Here is a 22,436-nt window from a genome sequence, read left to right as displayed (position 1 = left end):
AAGCTGAAATTTTTCGTCTCACTCAGCTCAGGGGCATGTATTTGGAAAGCTTTAAATTTAGCAGTAATTCTTAAGCCACAGATTGCCTTTGGTGGTCACATTCTAAAACCAACTTGGTTTTAGACACATTTTGAACATTTACATTGACTTTTGTTGAATTTGAATATTATATAAATATTTACATAAACATAAACAAACAAACAAAAAATTAAACCAGTGGGAAGCACTAAATCTCATACTACTTTCATTGGCACTGCCATGCAAAGTAAACAATTTCTATCACAAGGATTATCTGGGAGGGTATGCATATTCCTCATTTCATATAATATTTGAAGGAACTATGGCATGAGATGAGGCTAATAGAATTTATAAATCCAATCCTAACTGGAAATAGCTAGATGGCAACCAGGCCAAGGGGTCTTGTCATCCAGATGTGACAAGAGGCCCTGTTCTTTTGATCCCTCTAGTAATTCAGGAACCAAAGATATTTTTATATGGAGGTGTGCCATAGGTAATAAAAACACTATTGCAGCTAATGGGGTTAACAGTCACCATACAGCGTGAGCTGCTGCTTGCCGGCTCTGACAAAACCTCTGGGCAAGTTTTCAAAAGTGTTCAACACCTAGCAGCTTCGTTGAGAATATCTAGTTCCTGTAAAGAGCTCTTCACTTGACCACAAGCAAGAACAAGCTGCCTGGGAATTTCTAGAAGGCTGAGGTAATGGTAGCTGGTGGAATGCAACCAACAGGGATGGGGAGGTCACATGATGTCATCCACAGCCACTACCTTTGGAGCCAAAAAGCTTTAAACAAGGGGAGTTATGCACTGGGACCAGGAAACCCAAGAGAGAACACAGCAAGTATGGAATGCTTAGAGCAGTATGAGTTACATGGAAAAGCAGAGTTTTATTTAAAAGAATTGAGCAGAACCCCAAATTAGCTAGAGCGTATATGTACAAACTGGAATCAATGGGTCATGTTTTTCATTGATACGCATGATAAAGGGTCTAATGATTTACTGAAAGCCACTTCCTTCCATCCAAAATCTGGTGCCACTTGGTATCTTTAGCTTAAGAACTTGAAGACCCATTTTCCTTTCCTTCTGGCTTGTTTGCCACTCTGATGCTTGGTTGTATTATTCCTGTTTTGAGCTAAATTAAATAGGAGAAGCAAAGCTTTAACTCAGTAGTAGTAATAAATGGGGTTAGCCTGGCATTGATCTGTGTAAAGGGGCCAAAGCTAGGAATGCCAGAAGCAAAATGTGGCCAGTGAACTCTACTGCACCAAACACTGACCTGCAGCTGAATTCTTAGCCCAGATTACAACAGAAGCAGACTTGCTTCTCAGAACAAAGGATATTCAGGCAGCACATTAGTAAGTGAAACTGTTTTTATAACAGCAGATGGAGGAGACACTGACCATTTAAAAAAACTAGTATTTTTTAGAAAGGTGACTAAGTAATACAGCACACACACGTATCTTGTTTTGCATTCCTATTGCACTGACCAAACATTAGGACCACACTCCAAAGAAACATCATTATTCTTCATCTTTGATAAATATCTTCAGTAAATGAGAATACCACTGCAGGAGTTAAAAAGCAACTATTTCAAGTGCAGCATGTTTTAAATTTTAATATTTTGCAGAGTGAGGTAAAACAAATCTCAAAATCCTACAGAATCAGGAGTCTCGAGTTTCATACAAGGGAAGGCCCTTTTTACATTTATTACTTAAAATTCAGTCAACAACATTTACAGAATGCAGTATTCCCACAATAGTTAGGAAACATGGCCCAGATTAACTTGGTACAATGCAAAGCAGCTGGAGGGTGCCGGTGAATCTGGCCCCATGACCATCAAGTTTAATAAAATATATATATATATATATATATATATATATATATGGAGATATACCTATCTCATAGAACTCGAAGGGACCCCAAAAGATCATTGAGTCCAGCCCCCTGCCTTCACTAGCAGGACCAAGTACTGATTTTGCCCCAGATCCCTAAGTGGTCCCCTCAAGGATTGAACTCACAACCCTGGGTTTAGCAAGCCAATGCTCAAACCACTGAGCTATCCCTCTCCCCACTACACATATGGTTTGGAATAAGATGCTTTTTACCCACATTGTGCTGTGATCACATCTGAGCTCAAACCAAGCAAGGTCAGTCCAGGTCAGTATTTGAATAGAGAATCTAACACCTAGGCACTACAAGAACTGGTACTGGCGATTTGGGTAGTGGTATTCCAAGTCCGTACTGAGTCAATAAACAGGCATGACATTAGGCATTAGACATGACAATATTTCTGGAAAGGCCAATAAATGAGGTATTGGCCACCTGTAAAGATCCAAAGAATCACCTTTGGATCTTTGACCACATTTTGTAAGGTTAAATTTGCTGTTCAAACTCCTGTAGGGAACAGTGAAACTGTCAAAAATCACCGTTCGTTTCATACCGATGTTTGGCAAAGCTAAGAGATGATGGCTTGTGGACAACCTTTGAATTCACAGCATTTGTTTTTAGACACTGTACCAAGTACTAGTCAGTGCTCATTTGCATGATTTAGAATTACAGTCTTAAAGCTCAATCCAATGTCCACTGAAGTCAATAGGGATCTTCCCATTGACTTAAATGGGAGCTGGACAAGGCCTATTGAGAGTTTCTACCAACAATAAAAGGAGAGGGGGGGGGGGGGAGGAGGATAAAAAAAAAAAAAAAAAAAAAAAAGATGTTCCCCCAGGGGTCTGTACTGGGACCAGTCCTATTCAACATATTCATAAATGATCTGGAAAAAGGGGCAAACAGTGAGGTGGAAAAATTTGCAGATGATACAAAACTACTCAAGATACTTAAGTCCCAGGCAGACTGCGAAGAGCTACAAAAAGATCTCTCAAAACTGGGTGACTGGGCAACAAAATGGCAGATGAAATTCAGTGTCGATAAATACATACAAAGTAATGCACATTGGAAAACATAATTCCAACTATACATATAAAATGATGGGGTCTAAGTAGCTGTTACCACTCAAGAAAGAGATCTTGGAGTCATCGTGGATAGTTCTCTGAAATCATCCACTCAATGTGCAGCAGCAGTCAAAAAAGCAAACAGAATGTTGGGAATCATTAAGAAAGGGATAGATAATAAGACAGAAAATATCATATTGCCTCTATATAAATCCATGGTATGCCCACATCTTGACTACTGCGTGCAGATGTGGTCTCCCCATGTCAAAAAAGATATATTGGAATTGGAAAAGGTTCAGAAAAGAGCAACAAAAATGATTAGGGGTATGGAACAGCTTTCATATGAGGAGAGATTAATAAAGACTGGGACTTTACAGCTTGGAAGAGAAACGACTAAGGGGGATATGATAGAGGTCTATAAAATCATGACTGGTGTGGAGAAAGTAAATAAGGAAATATTATTTACTCCTGCTCATAACACAAGAACTATGGGTCAACCAAATGAAATTAATAGGCAGCAGGTTTAAAACAAACAAAAGGAAGTATTTCTTCACACAACGCAATGCACAGTCAACCTGTGGAACTCTTTGCCAGAGGATGTTGTGAAGGCCAAGACTATAATAGGGTTCAAAAAAGAACTAGATAAATTCATGGAGGATAGGTCCATCAATGGCTATTAGCCAGGATGGGTAGGGATGATGTACGTAGCCTCTGTTTGCCAGAAGCTGGAAATGGGCGACAGGGACTGGATCACTTGATGATTACTTATTTATTCCCTCTGGGGCACTTGGCATTGGCCACTGTCGGAAGATAGGCTCCTGGGCTAGATGGACCTTTGGTCTGACCCAGTTTGGCCGTTCTTATGTTCTTAGAAAAAGACCATACTAGGTCTCAGATGTTCTGTTGATTTGATTAAAAAATCAAATCAACAGGTCATACAAAGTGCGGTCTTTCTCTGATCAATTTTCATATTTTAACACTACGTGCCAATTAACATGAACATTTATTTTAGAATGAGAATAGTAAAATACCCAACCATTGTTGAAACCTTATAAGCAAATTGTAACAGTCCTCCTTCTCCATGCTGCCCAGGAAGCCTCATTCCAGCACTATTTTTAAATAAAATTTTTGGAAAAAAAACAAAACAAAAAAATCCACCAGGGGGAGGCTAAACCCAGGATTGCGAGTTCAATCCTTGAGGGGGCCATTTAGGGATCTAGGGGCAAAAATCTGTCTGGGGATTGGTCCTGCTTTGAGCCGGGGGTTGGACTAGATGACCTCCTGAAGTCCCTTCCAACCCTGATATTCTAGGATTCTACGATAGCTTGTGGGAGGTCAAGTAAGTTACTTTGAAAAACCATATGGCTCAGATTTGAGAGACTTTTGAACTACACTTGAGATATAAAGCTGCAATACTGTACTACACACTTAAATGCCACTTGTTTGACCCTCCTCCTCCAAGCCCATTATGGTTTGGTTCCATTCTTCAGTGGTGTTCTGTGGTAGCTATGATGTCAGAGCACGGGACATGTGGTTGCCATAACAGAGTGGAAACAGGCCAACTGATTTATGAGGACTTACAATCAACAAAACCAAAAGTTTTTGATTCACTTATATGATGAATGCCCCTTTTACCTTCTCCACATGGGGAATTCAGCATGTAACCTTACATTTAAATAGTTGCATTTATCTGAAGGTCAGTACTCAGCTCCCTTCAAGGGAAGGGGTAACTAATTCAAGAAGTTATGTTAAATTTGATATTCCATTAAGCACATCACATTTTCCTCAATGTTCAATAGCAAGATATTCAATTACTCAATTTTGTACACCTAGATCTGTAACAATGTGGCTCTAAATTACCACAAACTATTAACTGAAACAGTAACAGCAAAAGGTGTAGGCCAGGAGTTCTCAAACTGGGGGTCAGAACCCCTAGGGGGTCGTGAGATTACATGGGGGGGGGGGGGTCACGAGCTGTCAACCTCCACGCCAAACCCCGCTTTGCCTCCAGCATTTATAATGGTGTTAAATATATTTAAAAAGTGTTTTTAATTTATGAAGGGGGTTGCACTAAGGGGTCACCAGTAAAAAAAAAAGCTTGAGAGCCACCGGTGTAGGCCCTTAAATATTTATTTAATTACTTAAAGTAGTACATAGAACTACATATTTAGTTCAAATTCTATAAGCTTTACATATGTAATGAACAGAGGGCAGACACGCATTACATAAAAACATCTTAAGTCTAGCATTTTAATTTCTTTAGTCACCTTCCACGTTAAATATGTTCAGAAATATTCTAGGACACATATGAAGCTATAGCAACATCCGCAACTAAATGCATGGTCGTATGCAACATAAAACTAAATGCTATTTCTTCCCCTACTCCAACTATAGAGCTTGGGAAAGGGGGAGGGAGATATGCAGTTTGTATTTCTGTAATAAGAGTTTGTTAAAGAGAAAGCAGTCATGAAGGAATGCAAGCTCCTAAACATCATTTGAATCCAGCTGCAAACAACACAGCAGTGTGTTACTCAAAAAGGCTGGTCAAAACATTACTTCGAGTGAATATGTTCTTGATATGGTAAATTCAGCACAGGATAATTTACCTTTAAAAGAGTCACCTTAATCACACCAATCAATTTAGAAGTGTCCTTAGGAGGGCAATTTTGACAGTGTATTGACCACCACTTACGTTAAGTCTCAATCATGTAATATTAAATAATGAAGATTCAATACTGAAGATTAGTGTTCTTATGTTTTAGTATAGTACCTCTTCTTCTGATATAGCATCAGAAACTGTTTCCCCATTAAATACTTACATTATTCTTTTAAACGAGAGTTATATAAGACTGTATAAACAAACAGTAAGATCTTCCCCCCCCATAGACTATGTGCCAACATAATTATGTAATACAATGTGCAAGTTTATATACCCCAGATGGAACTCATTAAGGCCAAGTTTTTTTTGTTTTTTTTTAAACTAATGGTTTATCTGGAATTTTGAAATCACCAAGAACTGCACTTGAAATTACACAAAGAGCTGGTCTACACACAAACACACTGAAATAAGTAGATCTGTTCTAATTCATCCTGCATTATTTCAGTGCAAGTCTGTGCATCCTATTTCTATTTATGTTACAGTGATTCCTCCCCACACCCCAAGTTAAGGGCACTTATTTGTGACACAGTCAATCCAATTAAACTTTTCATTGCAAAGCATTGTTACAAATAAGCCACATCCACTGTTGGCAAAAAAAGATGCTACTCCATTAAAATTGATGCATAAACACAATTTTAAGTGACAAGAAGATTGGAAAAATATAAATAGGAAAATATTTTGAAGGAACCATGGATACTGTTCCCTAACTAAAGATCTAGACAGAAGCCCAGTTTTAAGCACCACTGAGATCCACAAACTCCCTGCTTGGCTGCCGCTTAACCCCATAGGCACCTACATTTTGACTGTAAAAGTTCTCTAGCATCTAAGTTTCTGCCTCTGAGCATATGCACTGCTGCATCCCTCTACACATCAGGATACCTAAGCCCCAGTGCAATTTTCAAACCAGGGGAAGACAGACACTCCTCCTCCGGATTGGTATGCAGGCCTCAACCTGGTAGGCCAGCTTGGAGCATGCCTATTGGATTGTGCCCCATTCAAAATACTGGCAGCACTGCAGTCTCCCATATACAACTTTAGCCCAGTGGTTAGAGCACTTACCAGGTATGTGGGAGAGAGCAGTTTAATCCCCTTCCTTCACCTGGCCTGATGAGAAAGGATTTGAACATGGATCTCTAACCTCTCAGGAAAGTACCTTAACGGCCAGGCTATGAAAAGCAACAGAGCGTCCTGTGGCACCTTTAAGACTAACAGAAGTATTGGAGCATAAGCTTTCGTGGGTGAATGCCCACTTCATCAGACGCAAGTAATGGAAATTTCCAGAGGCAGGTATAAATCAGTATGGAGATAACAAGGTTAGTTCAATCAGGGAGGGTGAGGTGCTCTGCTAGCAGTTGAGGTGTGAACACTAAAAGGAGGAGAAACTGCTTCTGTAGTTGGATAGCCATTCACAGTCTTTGTTTAATCCTGATCTGATGGTGTCAAATTTGCAAATGAACTGGAGCTCAGCAGTTTCTCTTTGGAGTCTGGTCCTGAAGTTTTTTTGCTGTAAGATGGCTACCTTTACATCTGCTATTGTGTGGCCAGGGAGGTTGAAGTGTTCTCCTACAGGTTTTTGTATATGGCCATTCCTGATATCTGACTTGTGTCCATTTATCCTCTTGCATAGTGACTGTCCAGTTTGGCCAATGTACATAGCAGAGGGGCATTGCTGGGGAGGGAAGGAACTTTATAATTTGTGTTATTAATGAACAAGGTACAAACAAAACTAAGCCTAACTATTACAGACCGCTTCTATATTATGATGGGTGTGCCAATACAAGGGACTTAAGAAGGTATTAAAGTGCTGTTATGACATCTTTAAATAATTTATTCTCCGCTTTTGCCCTTTTTGAAGCTTGGATTCAGCCTCACGTGTATGTCTTAGACCATAGAAAGAAACTAACATATTTGCTGTGTCTACCTTAAGTTCTTATATGGCACCCATTATTGTAGTATCTGAGCACCTCACAATCTAGCCACACTCCTAAAAGGGAAACCAGAATACTAGTGGTAGCAAATGCATTACAAGCATTTTTTCATTTGTTTGTTTTAATCAATCAAAATCTGATTTCTAGACGCTAACTTGACTCCTCAGAGTCAGGTTAGAAGGGGCTGGGCACACTGACGTGGAAATATTCTTTGCTCCTTAGAATGTCTTTTATGCTCTCTCTGTCTATCTGCGTCTATGGAGACTCATTTACTTCCGCTCTGGAAGGAGTTGCATCCAGCCCTCCTTAGCTAGAAACAGTTTTTGCCCAAGGCAGGAATCAAAGGGGCAGAGGGAAACAGCAAGGATTTTGGGGGGCAAGAGGACCTCACTCCAAATCCAGACAAATACCTAAACTGATCTGCTAATTAAGTGATGAGTGAACAAAAAAACATTATTAAAATCAGGTCAATTACATTTCCGAGATGTCAAAAACAGAGCAGGGAGCAATGATGCAGGTTTTTCATCACTGCCATCAAAAAGTGCAAGGAAAGAGTTAAGATTTGGTAATTAGTCTTAGTCTCCCTAAAAAAAGGGAAGGGAGTCTGCTACTTTTGAAAGGTATCACACTGACAGTCCAGGAGACCATCAATAGAACAAATACACCATGGGCAGAGCAAGTTTCCTCACACTGCTGTCAGTGTGCCTTGACCTGAAGAAACAGACCTCTAGGGATGAGTGTGGTTTATTCTCTATGCCCATTTAATCCTTTAACTCTCTACCGAGACTGCCATCAAGAGTGACAATTAGTGTCAGTTGCGATGGTTTCTTTTGTAGTGTGTCCACTAGGAACGGAACGAAGACCACTCATTCTTTCATGTACGCCACCAAACAGCTTTCTGAATATCTAACAGCTTTCAATCACTACATATCTTGACTTGGGTTTGAACCAACAATTTAGAAGTGAAAGGCCAGGAATCCCATTACCAATCTCTCAGACCAGCAGTTCTCAACTGGGGGTCTAGGGCCCCCTTTGGGGCCACAAACAGGTTTCAGGGGGTCCACCAAGCAGGGTCAGCATTAGACTCACTGGGACCCAGGGTAGAAAGCTGAAGCCGGAGCCCCGCCACAGCAGGGCTGAAACCGAACCCCACGCCAAGCAACTTAGCTTCATGGGGCCTCCTCCTTTGGCATGGGGCCATGGGCAATTGCCCTGCTTGATACCCTCTAACGCTGGCTCTGGCTTTTATATGCCGAAACAGTTGTTGTGGCACAGGTGGGCTGTGGAATTTTTATAGCATGTTGGGGGGCCTCAAAGAAAAAGGTTGACAACCCCTGTCTTAGACCACATGGATTATTCCAACTTCACCCCAAACACTTCTATTTCCTTGTTCTATGAGGAACTCCTACTTTAATCCTAAAGCATTAAAAAACAATGCTTTCACTACATTGTTCACTCTAGCGACAAACAATACAAAACTCGTCCACTTTTATAGCTTATAAAATTTTTAAACTCTATTTTCTATCACAACTAAATGGCATCTTCTACAGCAGGGGTTCTCAACCTTTTTCTTTCTGAGCCCCCTCCCCCTCAAACATGCTATAAAAACTCCACTGCCCGCTTATGTCACAACAGTTTTTCTGCATATAAAAGCCAGGACCAGCATTAGTGGGTAGCAAGCAGGGCAACTGCCCGGGGCCCCATGTCATAGAGGGCACTGTGAAGCGAAATTGCTCAGGCTTCAACTTCAGCCCCGAGTAGCAGGGCTTGGGGCCCTGGGCTACAGCCCCATGCAGCAGGACTTCGGCTTTCTGTCACGGGCCCCAGAAAGTCTAATGCCGTCCCTGCTTGATGGACCCCCTGAAACCTGCTCACGGCACCCTCCAGGTTGAGAACCACTATTCTACAGTGACACCCTATCGTTTTGCCAAAACACAGTACAGTTGTTTTACATGACTTTACACACCATTAGCATATGGCTACCAGATCATAATCACTGTCTGATTTATTACAAACTGAAAATTTAAAAAACCAAAACAAAAAAAACCAAAACCACACCTTGCTTCAATTGCACTTGTAAAATGAGCGTTTAAAAATACATTGAGTCATGCTCTATCTTTGCTTATGGTATGGAGGTAAGTGTGATTTATAATGAATTTTTATTAAGGACTACAAGCTTGAGAAGAAGACTTCTCATAACGGAGATAAAAGGAGGGTTAGTTCAGAGTTTAAGAAATGGTTTACAAATAAATTATTGGAATAAGATTTATACATTATATAGTAGTTACCCTTTTAAAAATAATCAGTTTGATAAAAATATTTTATCAAAGATACCACTGTACCAACTGGAAACTAATATTTCCTTAATTCTAAGGCTCTGAGTTTGCTTCTCAAGGTACAAATAATCAGAACTCTGTATTTAATAACAGAACGTACCACTGAAGCATGCAAAGTTGCCACATACCATATAATTGAATGCACAATGAAAATACTGCCTTAAGACAGAATAGCTAGAATACAAAAGAGTTTCTAGAAATATAAGCATTAGAAGGAATAATCTAACAATAACATTAGCATTTCACTAAGAGACACTGGAAGGTGTTTGACTAAAAAAAAAAAAAAAAAAAAAGTGAGCGCTCAAAGAAATGTGCATATCTTCCTTTTCCCTAACACCACTGACTCCATCAATCCTGCCACCACCATACTGTCCCCAACATACAACCCCCCCCACACAAAACAACAAGTGAAAGAGTTTGTTCAGCAATCCAGAAGGAATAAGGCTTACTCTGAAACCAGGAAATCACTGGGTTCTTTTCAGGAATTTTACAAAGCAGCTTGAAGAGTAATGGAGTAGATCACAGTTAATACAGTAGTTTGATCAAAAACATGTTTCCCCTATTTCCTTATGGAGTTTAAATTAGATGTGCATGAGAAACTGATCCAGACACTACGTCACAGGAGATATTGCGAGTAGCTTAGGGAAATTAGTTTACTGTGCTTTAGAAGTAAAAACAGTGTTATCCTTAATTGCCACAAACTACATTATTGAAAATTGATTTCTTATTTTTCAGGCACTTATTCAAGAGCCCAGATTTGAAATAAAACTTTGCAATAAAAACTTTATGGTGATCCATTGGTTTAATTTCAGCTTTGTTTCAGGTAGGAGAAGACACTCCTTCAACCACACTTTCACATGGACGATAGGAACCCAATATTTCAGTTGGTTTTGTGACAGCATCTCTTAACTGCTTTGATAGCTGAAGGAAATAAATCAAATGCAAAACCTATTTCAAGTAATCAATTCACTGTTCTTTTGATTTTCCTTTTATGCCTCCACCTTAAAGACAACAATTTGCTCTCTTTCTCCTTCCTCACAACCCATTACTTATCTCTAAATCTTCTCCACACCTTTGTTTCAGTCTCTGCTCAGTTTATATTTGGCTGATTCACACACTTCCCTTCTCTCTTTTCTGGTTACCTTTCTCCTATTATACTCTCACCTCCCCCAACATCACACTTGCACAGATACTCCAGCACATGGTGCTCAACCACAGGACTGTTTTTATGGTTTTTGGGGTAGCCAGTGACCCAATTCTTGTTATCTAATTTAAAATAAAGGGGATGGAGGTTGGAGAAGGAAGAGCAGGAAGGAAATCACAATGACAAAAACCTCAGCTTTATTTACTGGATTTGTATACATGTTGAAGGTTATTTCAGAGAAAGAAATCTGAGATTAGCATGGAGTCTAAGGATACGTCTACACTCAGGGCCGGCTCTAGCCTTTGTGCCGCCCCAAGCGGCGAAGTGGAAAAAAAAAAAAAAAAAAAAAGCCAATCGGCGGCACTTCGGCAGCAGCTCAATCGCGCCGCTTCATTCTTCTGCGGCAATTCGGCGGCGGATCCTTCGCTCCCTCTCTTCCTCTTCGGCGGCACTTCAAAGAGGAACAGAGGGACCCGCCACCGAAGACTCGGACGTGCCGCCCCTTTCCATTGGCCGCCCCAAGCACCTGCTTCCTTCGCTGGTGCCGGCCCTGCTACGCTGCATTTTAAAATCCACAGCAGCAAATCTCAGAGCCCAGATCTACAGACTTGGGCTCGCAGAGATCACACTACAGCACTAAAGACAGTTCTGTAGATGTTGTGGGTCAGGCAAGGAAGACCACCCCCTCCCTGGGCTCCACTAGCCCAAGCTGCAGCTTCTACACTGCTGTTTTTAGTGTTGGAGTGCCAGCCCAAGTTTGCAGACCTGGGCTTTTACACTCTGCCATGGGTTTGAAAATGTAGTGTAGACATATCCTAAAGGGCCTCAAAATTCAAAGAACCCAGATCTACAGGCTCCATAACTTTTAATGTAGTGTCACAGAGTTTGGGTCAACATTTGCACTTCTACTATTTCTATTTGTTTGTGTGAGCCAGAACAAAATCAAGATCATGCTGCAGTGCTATAAGAGAAAGACACAGCTAGAAGTAGTAAAAATGTACGTCACTGAACTAGGCAAATATAACTACTACATAGGAGGAGCATGTATTGTAAATTGAATAATAAGATGCTATTGTTGTGGAGTCCGTTTTTTGACCATAGCTACACTAACAATTTGTGACAGTCTCCATCTCCCTATTAAATCTTAGCTGCAGATTTCCTAGTTTTGTTATCAAGGTCACTGACATCGCAACCCACATAAACAAGGTTTGAAAGAAACATTCCCCTGCTTTATGGTACTTCAAATATTTGGATAGAGAAGTATGTCCAACCACCAAATTAGCAGTGGAAGTTGGGGGAGGATTTTTAAACAATGATTTGGGCATAGTCTAGTGTAATATCTGATACATCATTTGCGGAACAACTGCATTCTACCCTTGCAGGAGAACAGACTTCATCTGATGGCTCTGTACCTCTAAATACTATGACCCTAAAAATCTCTAAAACAACTGAAATACTATGCAAAACCAGCTGAAATTTTACACAGTCAAATACGTGCATCACTGTAACAATTACTACAAATTCTGTGTTCAGTGTGTCAGGTCTGGGACACCTTTTGTATTTCTAACACTGCATGTACCCATTAATTGTCAGGAAGTGAGTATATTTATAGAAATTTAACATTACTATAACTATTCATTTGTCTCAGTTTATATTTTGAAGAAACTGACCAGGCTACAGTCACATTTTAAAAGGGTTCCCCTTAGCTGTGTTACTAACACCATGTTCCTGAACTGAATACAAAAAAAAAAATTAAAAATCTGTTATTTCTGCTATGTTCCTACTCTTTGCAATTCACTTAAAGTATATTTTTAGTTCCATACACCAGCACAATGTTTGGGTTTAAATAATTAGTGAAAACATTTCTATTTAATGTAAGATTTAGTAACATTTTGAAATATTTCTAGTTTTAGGTCCAAGCTACTTGATAACAGCAAGTGGGTAATAGCCTATTTTGACAAATTACATTCTTACTCAGCTATAGTGAACCTGGGACACTTCTTAGCTGCTCCTCAACATTCTCTGATTTAGACATTTTTGCAAAATGCTTTAGAATTAATGAAACAGCTTATGTTTAAAGTGCTTTTAATGGAAACAGTCATAACAAATGTAATCAGCGAGTGTCAAACTGTACCCAAGGCTCATTTTGGAGAGAGATATCAGTACAACATATGACCAGACAACTGAATGTTTTAATTTGAGGAAGTATATTTTTTGGCCAAGTTGACAAAATTAAGAGAGGCGCTTTTTAAAAATAATGCATTATTTATGCTGGATATCCAATAGAAGGGGACTTCTAATGGTTTTTGAAGAGATTAAAAAAAATAACACTGCTTTAAAAATGTACCAAATGCTCAAAAATAAAAAAATCCAACAAAAACAAAAAACCTAGGACAAAGAGAAGGAAGCTTTCAGCATGTGTTAAAGAAGTGTCAGATTGGAAGTTCTGTTTATTCACAAAAAAATTCCTTGGCTATACTATAAATACCACTTTGGATTACCGGAATTGAACATCTTAAAAATCTAGTTTGTTTTATCACTAGATCTACTATTGACAAAGACAGTGACATGAAAAAAGGTAATAAAGCAGAGTAGTTATAGTTTCATTTTTGTTTATAACTGATATCTGGAAAATTTTACTTGTAGGCTCTTGGGCACCATGTTGCAATGTTTGGGTTGCAACCACTAATGGAGAATGTTCGTTTTAAATGTTTCCATTGGAATTATTAAAAAATAAAATTAACTCATGGAAACACTGGCCTTCAGTTTGACAAAAAGCTTAGTTTTTACATAGCTGTAGGGACAATTTAGCTTCACAGGGTCCCTTTAACTTCAAAAGGGGACCTTTCATCATCTTGCAGCCCTGTTTTTGCTGGCTACTATTTGGTGAAACCTCACAGCACGTGTTCTGTTGGTGATATCACACTCAGTATAGAACCCCATTGTAAACAAAGCGTGTTCTTATATACAATAATGCTTTAGTGTCTAAAAATTTAGGGTTTGCAATATAGATATTTTTTAAAAGTCTTTGAAGCCCGTGAAATAGTAATCAGAAAATACTTAGTTATGGGCCTGCTTCAGTGCACAGCAGACTCCTTGTAGAGTAGGACATCACCAGCAGAACACATGCAGTAGTGTCGCCAACTAAAAGCCAACAAAAAGAAAAATGCAAGATATGTTAAATGTAATGCCCCCATTTCTTTGGTAATTTGGCACATTACATTTAAGTCATTTTAATTTTTATACTCCAAAACAATCTCCGCAAGTCATCTTTTGTCTTCAAATTCTTTATAAAAAGGTCTATTGGAAATGTAGGAGAGAAAAAAAAAATCAGTTATAAACCTGCTATGGGTTCTAGACAGCGCATCTACAAGCAAATTTTAATCAAGACAGAGGATACATTATAATAAAATTCTTGTACCAAGATCACAATCACAGTTCACTGAATCAAGTTTAAACTAATAATAAAAATCTTTCCAAAAAAGGTCCCTATAAAAAGTGAGATCTTGTGTCTATTACAAACTTTTTAAACAGTAGAATTTCTAAGCCAATGACTTGCAATGAATGGCAGATTCAACAGAGATGGGCACTGAAGAAAAAACAAGCCTTAATTTTCCATATCAACATATCAAATATTCATAAAATTCAAGAGCTGAATGATTAGAGACAGAGGAGAACCCTTAAACAGGTAACTAATTTGCACATATTCTGCATATATATATATATATATATATATATATATATGTGCATGCAAATTATATATATGCCATTCAGTGCCTTTGATTCTTTAGCCTGTGGGGTTGTCTATTATGACAGCTAAGCCCCCATCTATACTTTCCAACTCATCTGCAGAACTATCACTACTAGATGCCACCTCCCCAAACTAGGTTTCCTTCTAATTATGCATCAAGACTGTATGTGATAATTACAGCACTTACCGTCACTTACACATTGCTAAATAGCATGTGATCCTTCCCTTGTATTACAGCAAGCACATGAAAAGTAGCTATTTGTCCCTTATTAAAGAGGCGAAGGAAGGAAGGAAACTACGGTACTTATCCTATATTTGAAATACAGCGAAGGCTGGGAGAGAGGAAGGTTAGGTGTAAAACAACCCAAACCAATCCCCCAAACAAAAACAGATCATCCCAGCTGAATTAAGTTCTTGATAACACTGAAAAGTGAAACCCTCTGTTTAGGCAAAGGTTTGGCTAAACACATCACATTCCACATCCAAAAACAAAAAAAATACCATGATAGGAAGATCAGAGCTCTCAATGCTTCTTTCCCAGATTCTCTCTCTATAACCCTGCCATAACACTTGGTAATCTACCCATTGATGACAATGGGTATCACCAATAGGGAAGTGTCCTGTTCTAGAGGATGCTTTTGATAACCCTTAACTACCACAACAGATACTCATGTGCATGGATAGCTTACTAATGAAATTAGATGCCTCCCCTCCCCCCGCATCAATAACTCAAACCCAAGCTCCCTGTTAGACAGCACAGAATGCTATCCGTTTAAGATTCTAATATTCTTTAGCCTACCTCTAGCAATTCAAGACCAAACAACAAAAATTTGACAAACTGTCCTTCATTCAGACCCACTGTGCTTTGTTACCATTTTAAGCCACACTGTAAGAGCATACATTTAACATCATCACACAAAGTAAACACATTCATAAAGGTAGTACAAACTTAAGGATAGAATGCCACTGAAAATTATGGAGATATCCTATTTGGAATTTCTCCACAAACTCTTAAGGATTCTGAATATGGAAGAGTGATAATGCACAGATTAAATGTAAACATCTTAAAACATGGTGAGGTTATAGATGCACATAAACAAGTTATGTTGTGATTCTCACCGAAATTGTGGTTCAGTCCCCATGTGGATAAGCAGTAGTGTGTGTACTGGAGGGAGGAGATGAAGCCTTACTAGCGAAAGGTTAAAACCAGAAATTCCCTTCCACATGAACCCTTGTGTCTTGTCTCCCATCTACAGAATACCTCCTATCAGAGCACTGCCCTCCTCCAAACAGACTGCAGAGCTCCAAACTTTGGACACCTCTCCCCCACCATAGGATCAGCAGGAGAAACTTCACTCTTATCCTCATTGCTGCTCAGTATTGAAAAGCAGCTACACTCAAATGTTCTCCCCCCTCACCCCCCCCCCCCCCAACAAGCTACCAGGAGAAGAGGTTGGGAAGAAGACACAATTGTTTCCTTCCTGTACCACATAAGGATTTTTTGGGTTTAGTGTCATCAGGGAAGTGAGTTCCCTTCCTCCAAAGTTGTGTGTTGTATTTTCTTTTAATAAATAAAACATTATGATATAGCACATGACAGCTCTGGTTGCTGAAAGGAAATAAAGTTATTTTCTAATTAGTGCATTTAATCTTTAACAAAGATGAAGTATTAGTTTCCCTTATTTTTAGAAAGGGGGACTGCAATTGAAATAAAGGTGCAATGTGAAATTGAACTGTGTTTTCATATGTTTATGTAGTCAACATGTAATTCACATAAACATGGAATGTCTATTTAATTAAAATGCATCTGTCTTGATTACAAAAATGCACAGCTGCAAATATGTGCCCATGTGTATTACAAGCACCATGTCTTGGTACTCACAAAGTTTAGTGGAAAGTTATATACTCCATATGTAGAAAAGGAGTTCAGTTATTTCTAAAACTAAAAATTGCATTCAAACACATTAAAGGTACTTGCCTTCATTAAGAATTAAGTGCTTAGCACATTTGAAGTTTCATATTAATTTGTTTGAGTTGTCAGAGTGCAAAGATGCATACAAGATTGTAAAACACATGAAAGAGGTGTTTTTTCATATGGATAGCTGAAAAACAACCAAATGGGATTATATATGTCTCATGTCTGCCCACTATTCCCCCAGAGTTACATATAGATTGTATTAGCATAAAAAAATCTCAGGAAAAAGAGTGCCCCCAACCATAATTATATACATTTGTGATCACTAATAAATCTATTTTAGATCATACACAATTCTGTTACTGATATTTATTCATTGAATCCAAAACACATGATATATATAAAAAAAATTAACTGGCACAAAGATATTTGTTACCATATCCTTAATTATTTCTTTTGGGGGAAGAAAAAAAAAAAAAAAAAAAAGAAGAGTATGTGCTTCTGAAACAACAGAAAGGCAAAAAAGGACACCTGGAAGAGAGATGATGAACAAAAGGTCTTCTAAAGTCACTGAAAATCTACAACATAGCTAATTCGGTTCCAGCTTCTAACACAATAGTGGGTGTACCATGGTCTGTTATCAAGTATATAGCCAAGGGCACCAGACAATACAACCCCACATTCAATTTAATTACAGCCCATGGCTTTTGCAGAAGTGGTGTGTTTCAAAGGGTTTAAGCACTCATTTATTTCTAGACCTACATGAAATAAGGCAGCTCACTGTCATACAGACTCACCAATTAGACTGAACAGTTTCTGATCTCTTGCTCTCTGGAAGGAGAACAGTGGGCAACGAGAAGCCTTTTACAGCACAATCCCACAAGCTTTTTAAAAAGCTTTCAGCTTCCTGTAACATTAAAAGTTTGAGCATTTCAGCTTTGATGTTCATAGAACAAGAGTACTGACTTAATCATTTCAGATTCTGTAGAATACTAAAAAAAGCTTTGTCGATGCAACACTCCAGTCATGATGGTCTTTTCTTTCCTTGATTGTATCAAAAAGGTCATCTGTCTGATTTATACAAAATTGATTTCTTGTTGCTTCTTATCAAAGTCTTCTGAAGGCTTGCCCCATGAAAGTCTACAATAGTTCATTTTGACCTAATGGCATGATGCAATTAGCAGAAAAGCCTGGTCAACTCCTCATCAGTAACTCATACTTTTAACAGGGTTGTCAATTAAATCGCAGTTAACTCACGCGATTAACTAAAAAAAATTAATCACTATTAATCGCACTGTTAAACAATAGAATACCAACTGAAATTTATTAAATATTTTTGGATGTTTTTCTACATTTTCAAATATATCGATTTAAATTACAACACAATACAAAGTGTGTAGTGCTCACTTTATATTATTTTTTATTACAAATATTTGCACTGTAAAAAATGATAAACAAAAGAAATAGTATTTTTCAATTCAGCTCCTACAAGTCCTGCAGTGCAATCTCAATCATGAAAGTGCAACTTACAAATGTAGTTTTTTTTTTGTTATATAACTGCACTCAAAATCAATGTAAAACTTTAGAGCCTACAAGTCCACTCAGTCCTACTTCTTGTTCAGCCAATCGTTAAGAGAAACATGCGTCTGACGAAGTGGGTATTTACCCACGAAAGCTTATGCTCCAATACGTCTGTTAGTCTATAAGGTGCCACAGGACTCTGCCGCTTTTTACAGATCCAGACTAACAAGGCTAGCTGTCTGATAAGAGAAACAAGTTTGTTTACATTTACGGGAGGTAATGCTGCCCACTTAATTAGTCACCTGAAAGTGAAAAAAAATGCATTAAATAAATTTGTGACTGAACTCCTTGGGGGAGAATTGTATATCCCCTGCAAGTAAAACCGAGCATTCTGCCATATATTCCATGTTATAGCAGTCTTGGATGATGACCCAGCACATGTTCGTTTTACAACACTTTCACTGCAAATTTGACAAAACGCAAAGAAGATACCAATGTGAGATTTCTAAAGACAGCTACAGCACTCAACCCAAGATTTAAGAATCTGAAGTGCCTTCCAAAATCTGAGAGGGACGACGTGTGGAGCATGCTTTTAGAAGTCTTAAAAGAGCAACGCTTTGATGCGGAAATTACAGAACCCAAACCACCAAAAAAGAAAATCAACCTTCTGCTGGTGGCATCTGACTCAGATGATGAACATGAACTCTCTCTCTCTCTCTCTCACCCCCCCCCCCCAACATGTTATTTGCCAATCACTCTTCACCCTGTTTTTGTGTTCCTGCCTTTGAGGCATGAGTCTTGTCTTTTTTTTTGGGGGGGGGGGGGTAGAGAGATATTAAAGTAGTGCCTGGAGTCCCAGTCCCATTGTGCTATGCACTATATGAACATATACCAAAGCAAGGGCCCTGCTCTGAAGAGTCTACATTCTAAGTAACTTTGTCATCTTATATGCTTGTACAGCACCAAGCACTAGGCTTTGGTTTTACTATGGTACAAACACAAATTTTAAAGCAAACAGAATTATTTTTCCAGTTTTATAGTAATGTTATATTTCTAGTTTCAAGAATTAAACCAAGCAGAAAAGGTCATACCCCAAAACGAACCAAAACTCCAGACAGTCTTATCAGCTGTGTCTGCTGCATACTTAAGGAGATAAAGTACTTTTTTTCCCCACCTCTTGCCTTTTCAAAACTTGAAATCAGAACCAGCTTTCTAATTCTGTCAGCATATGGCTTTTCTTTGAAGCATTTAAGGCAATGAAAACTCACATGCTCCGTAACAGAAAGCTGGCCCTGGTTTCAACTTCGAAAGCCTGACGAACACTTGCAACATAGAGTGATGACAAACGCAAACACTGCTCATGCTTTAACTATTTTAAGTTTGGTAGGTATATATTTTGATATTTATGGAATTCTTCAGAAGTACCTAGAACACAACTATGCTACAGAACCACCGTAGCAGAAGCTTTTTCTGAAACAATGGGTAATTTTTTCCCCCCTGGCAGAAGCCGGTCTGTTTTCTTAGACTTATTTTTGGCTATTATAACTGTACTAAGTTCAGTATGTATCAAGTCTATAAATCTCAACAGCTACCACATTGCAACATCAAAAGCTTAAACTTCAGCTATTATTCATCTTTCAATAATACTAGATATGAACAACGGCTAAATTACATCCCTCTGTCATCAACTTCAGCTGAAGTACTGTTGTTAGTGGCAGGAAAATTGCTACACTTCAGAGCAAATAAGGACTGAAGGGAAGGTGGTAGCACGATGGTGCAGTACTGTATGTTTAAAATATACTGTATAATGTCTCTCAGGACTGCAACCTAAAGCAATACCTGGATCAAAATGTGTCAAGATGAACACTTAATGTACCTTTCCCTGGCTCAGGAAGAGGCAGTTCTACAGCAGTTCTGCAAACAGAGCTAAAAGACATCTCAGGGTTAAGAAGAAAGATGAAGCAGCAATGATAATCCATAAAATCAATACCCTTCTCAAACTCTCAACTAAATAAATTAAATAAATCCAATTTAATACTTTTGTTTCATTCCTCTTTTATAACTTGCTTAAAGTCACTAATGCTATGAAAAATGTACATATACACAGTGTAAACACACTATGTAACCCAGTTTTCATGGTGGGCTAGATTCTGCCACTTATTCACACTGAGTCGTACCTTATGCCATTAGGGAGGCAGAATCTGTCCCTTTATGAATAAACTCATAATAGAGGTCAATAAAAACACCAGTCTGCAATTGTCAAGTTGACAAATATTACTGATTTCTTGATAACAATGGACTTCAGTATCACACCGCTTGAGGAGATCTACTCAGTTAATAAGGCCTAGAAAGTCTTTTTTATAAGCAATAATGATGAAGGGCCAGGGCATTTCCTGGGGATTAATGACCAGCTGGGAGAGCTGATGGCTTGAAGCAATGCCTCGGGCCATTAACCCAAGCCAGTCATTAATTTCCCCAGGAAATGCCCTGGACCTTGATCATTATAGCTATATTATACAAAGGTAGCTAAAGGAGAAAAAGTTTAACATTGACTTTCTATTTAAAAATGGAAAGAAAAAAAAAAATCTATCCTACATTTATAAAGCAAAGATATTTTCATTCTGTGATATGTCCCATAAGAAAAAAAACGCACTTCTGTTCCAACTGATGCTGGAATGAGCAGTTAACTTCCCCCAACTATCAGTAAAGATTAATTTAAATCAGTTTTGTAAAGAAAGCAAAATGAGTCTTTTCTTCAGAAGTGAGTGTGTAGTTTGTTCACCATTAAATGAGCTAAACAAGGATGAATTGAATGTTCCCATATAATTACATCAAAATTCACGCTAACATTGTCACTGAGTGCTCATTTTCTTTCTTGATAAGGTCAAGAAAGAAAACATCCTGTGTCTCTTAAAATCTACTTTATATATTTCTGTCTTAATAGCCTGGCTTTTTGTCTGCAATTGTCATTGGTATTAAAAAAAAAAAAAAAAAGATAATAGAACACTTAAACTTCTCCTTAGGTAAGCTTTATGTAAGCATTATAATAAGTAGTAGAAATTTCAAGGTAAGGCCTGGTATCAAACCATACAGTATTATGACTCAAGGAGAATTACATTAACTAAGACGAATAAAGTGGCCCATCTTGATAAAAGTAAAAGTGTGTTTATTCATACACATCTGTCTGTCAAGCCTTATTCCCTTTGTCTCTTCCTTACTCATGTACACAGAGCTATTCTAAACTAAAATACCTTTAAAGTTTTAAAATCTCTTTCCAAGTCATAAGCCAATGAATGGGTAAGTTTATGGTTAGAAATATAGTGAATAGAGTTAGCTTATATCTGAAATAATAAGCTAGAACAAAAACACTATCTGCTCATAATCAACCCTCTAAGCTATTAAAAGACACCAGATATACACAGCAGGAGATCAAACTACAGTATTGCACTCAAGTGACCAAAACCCCCACTAGTAAGGAGAGGTCACATGTATTTTAGACAATATAAATACTATAATTCACAGAAAGATTCTTTTTTCAATTAGCCTTCAGGCTAGTTGATTAGCTGGCAAACTGTTTGAAAGGGTCAGTTTGTCCAGAACTGGTATTTCCACTTTGGAAACCGCTCAGGCATGTCATATACCTGTGTTCACTGAACAGTGCTCTTTCAGGCATATGACAGATGATTATTGCTTGACCACCAGAATGTCAGAGGGTTTTTTGTAATCACCTACTGCAGCTAGCATTAAAAGTATTGCCCGAAACACGGAGTGCAACATAAGTGAAGAAAGTTTTACAGATTTAGTTAGAATGAATTCCTACTTCCAACTCAACAGTAAAAGTGCTCTTCAGTATCTCTTTTAATTAAGTGTCCTAAGGTAACTTTGGGTTTAAACACACCAAAAAAAAAATAAAAATAAACGGGAAAGGATTGGGGGAAGGGTGCATGTGTGCAGGTGGAAAGGTTGCTGATGCATACACCAAGACCTATACCTATTCAATGTTTTTGACAAGGCTACTTTGCTTATATGAAACATACCTACCCAATCTGATCTCATTCCACAGCTACACTATGGCTAACTCAAGGAATTATAGGACACGGTCTATTTTGATGCAATGGTAACTAATGCAACTGTGCAAATAAAGCCAATTTACTTTTTTTAAAGAATGGTTGCCAGGAAACAGAGCTATTTTAATAAATACACAAGATGAATGCAA

At 38.3% G+C, this 22,436-nt stretch overlaps 1 protein-coding gene across 2 annotated transcripts in view; it reads right to left on the bottom strand.

Moving 5' to 3' along the window:
* Positions 1 to 22,436, bottom strand: part of KCTD1 (potassium channel tetramerization domain containing 1) — a 79,712-nt gene that overhangs the window by 54,771 nt on the left and 2,505 nt on the right. The window lies entirely within an intron of this gene.

This window comes from Emys orbicularis, chromosome 2 (assembly GCF_028017835.1).
Source record: "Emys orbicularis isolate rEmyOrb1 chromosome 2, rEmyOrb1.hap1, whole genome shotgun sequence".
Classification (NCBI taxonomy): domain Eukaryota; kingdom Metazoa; phylum Chordata; order Testudines; family Emydidae; genus Emys; species Emys orbicularis.
Note: the sequence above shows the minus strand (reverse complement) of the source record. Positions and strands in the feature narration are given on the sequence as shown.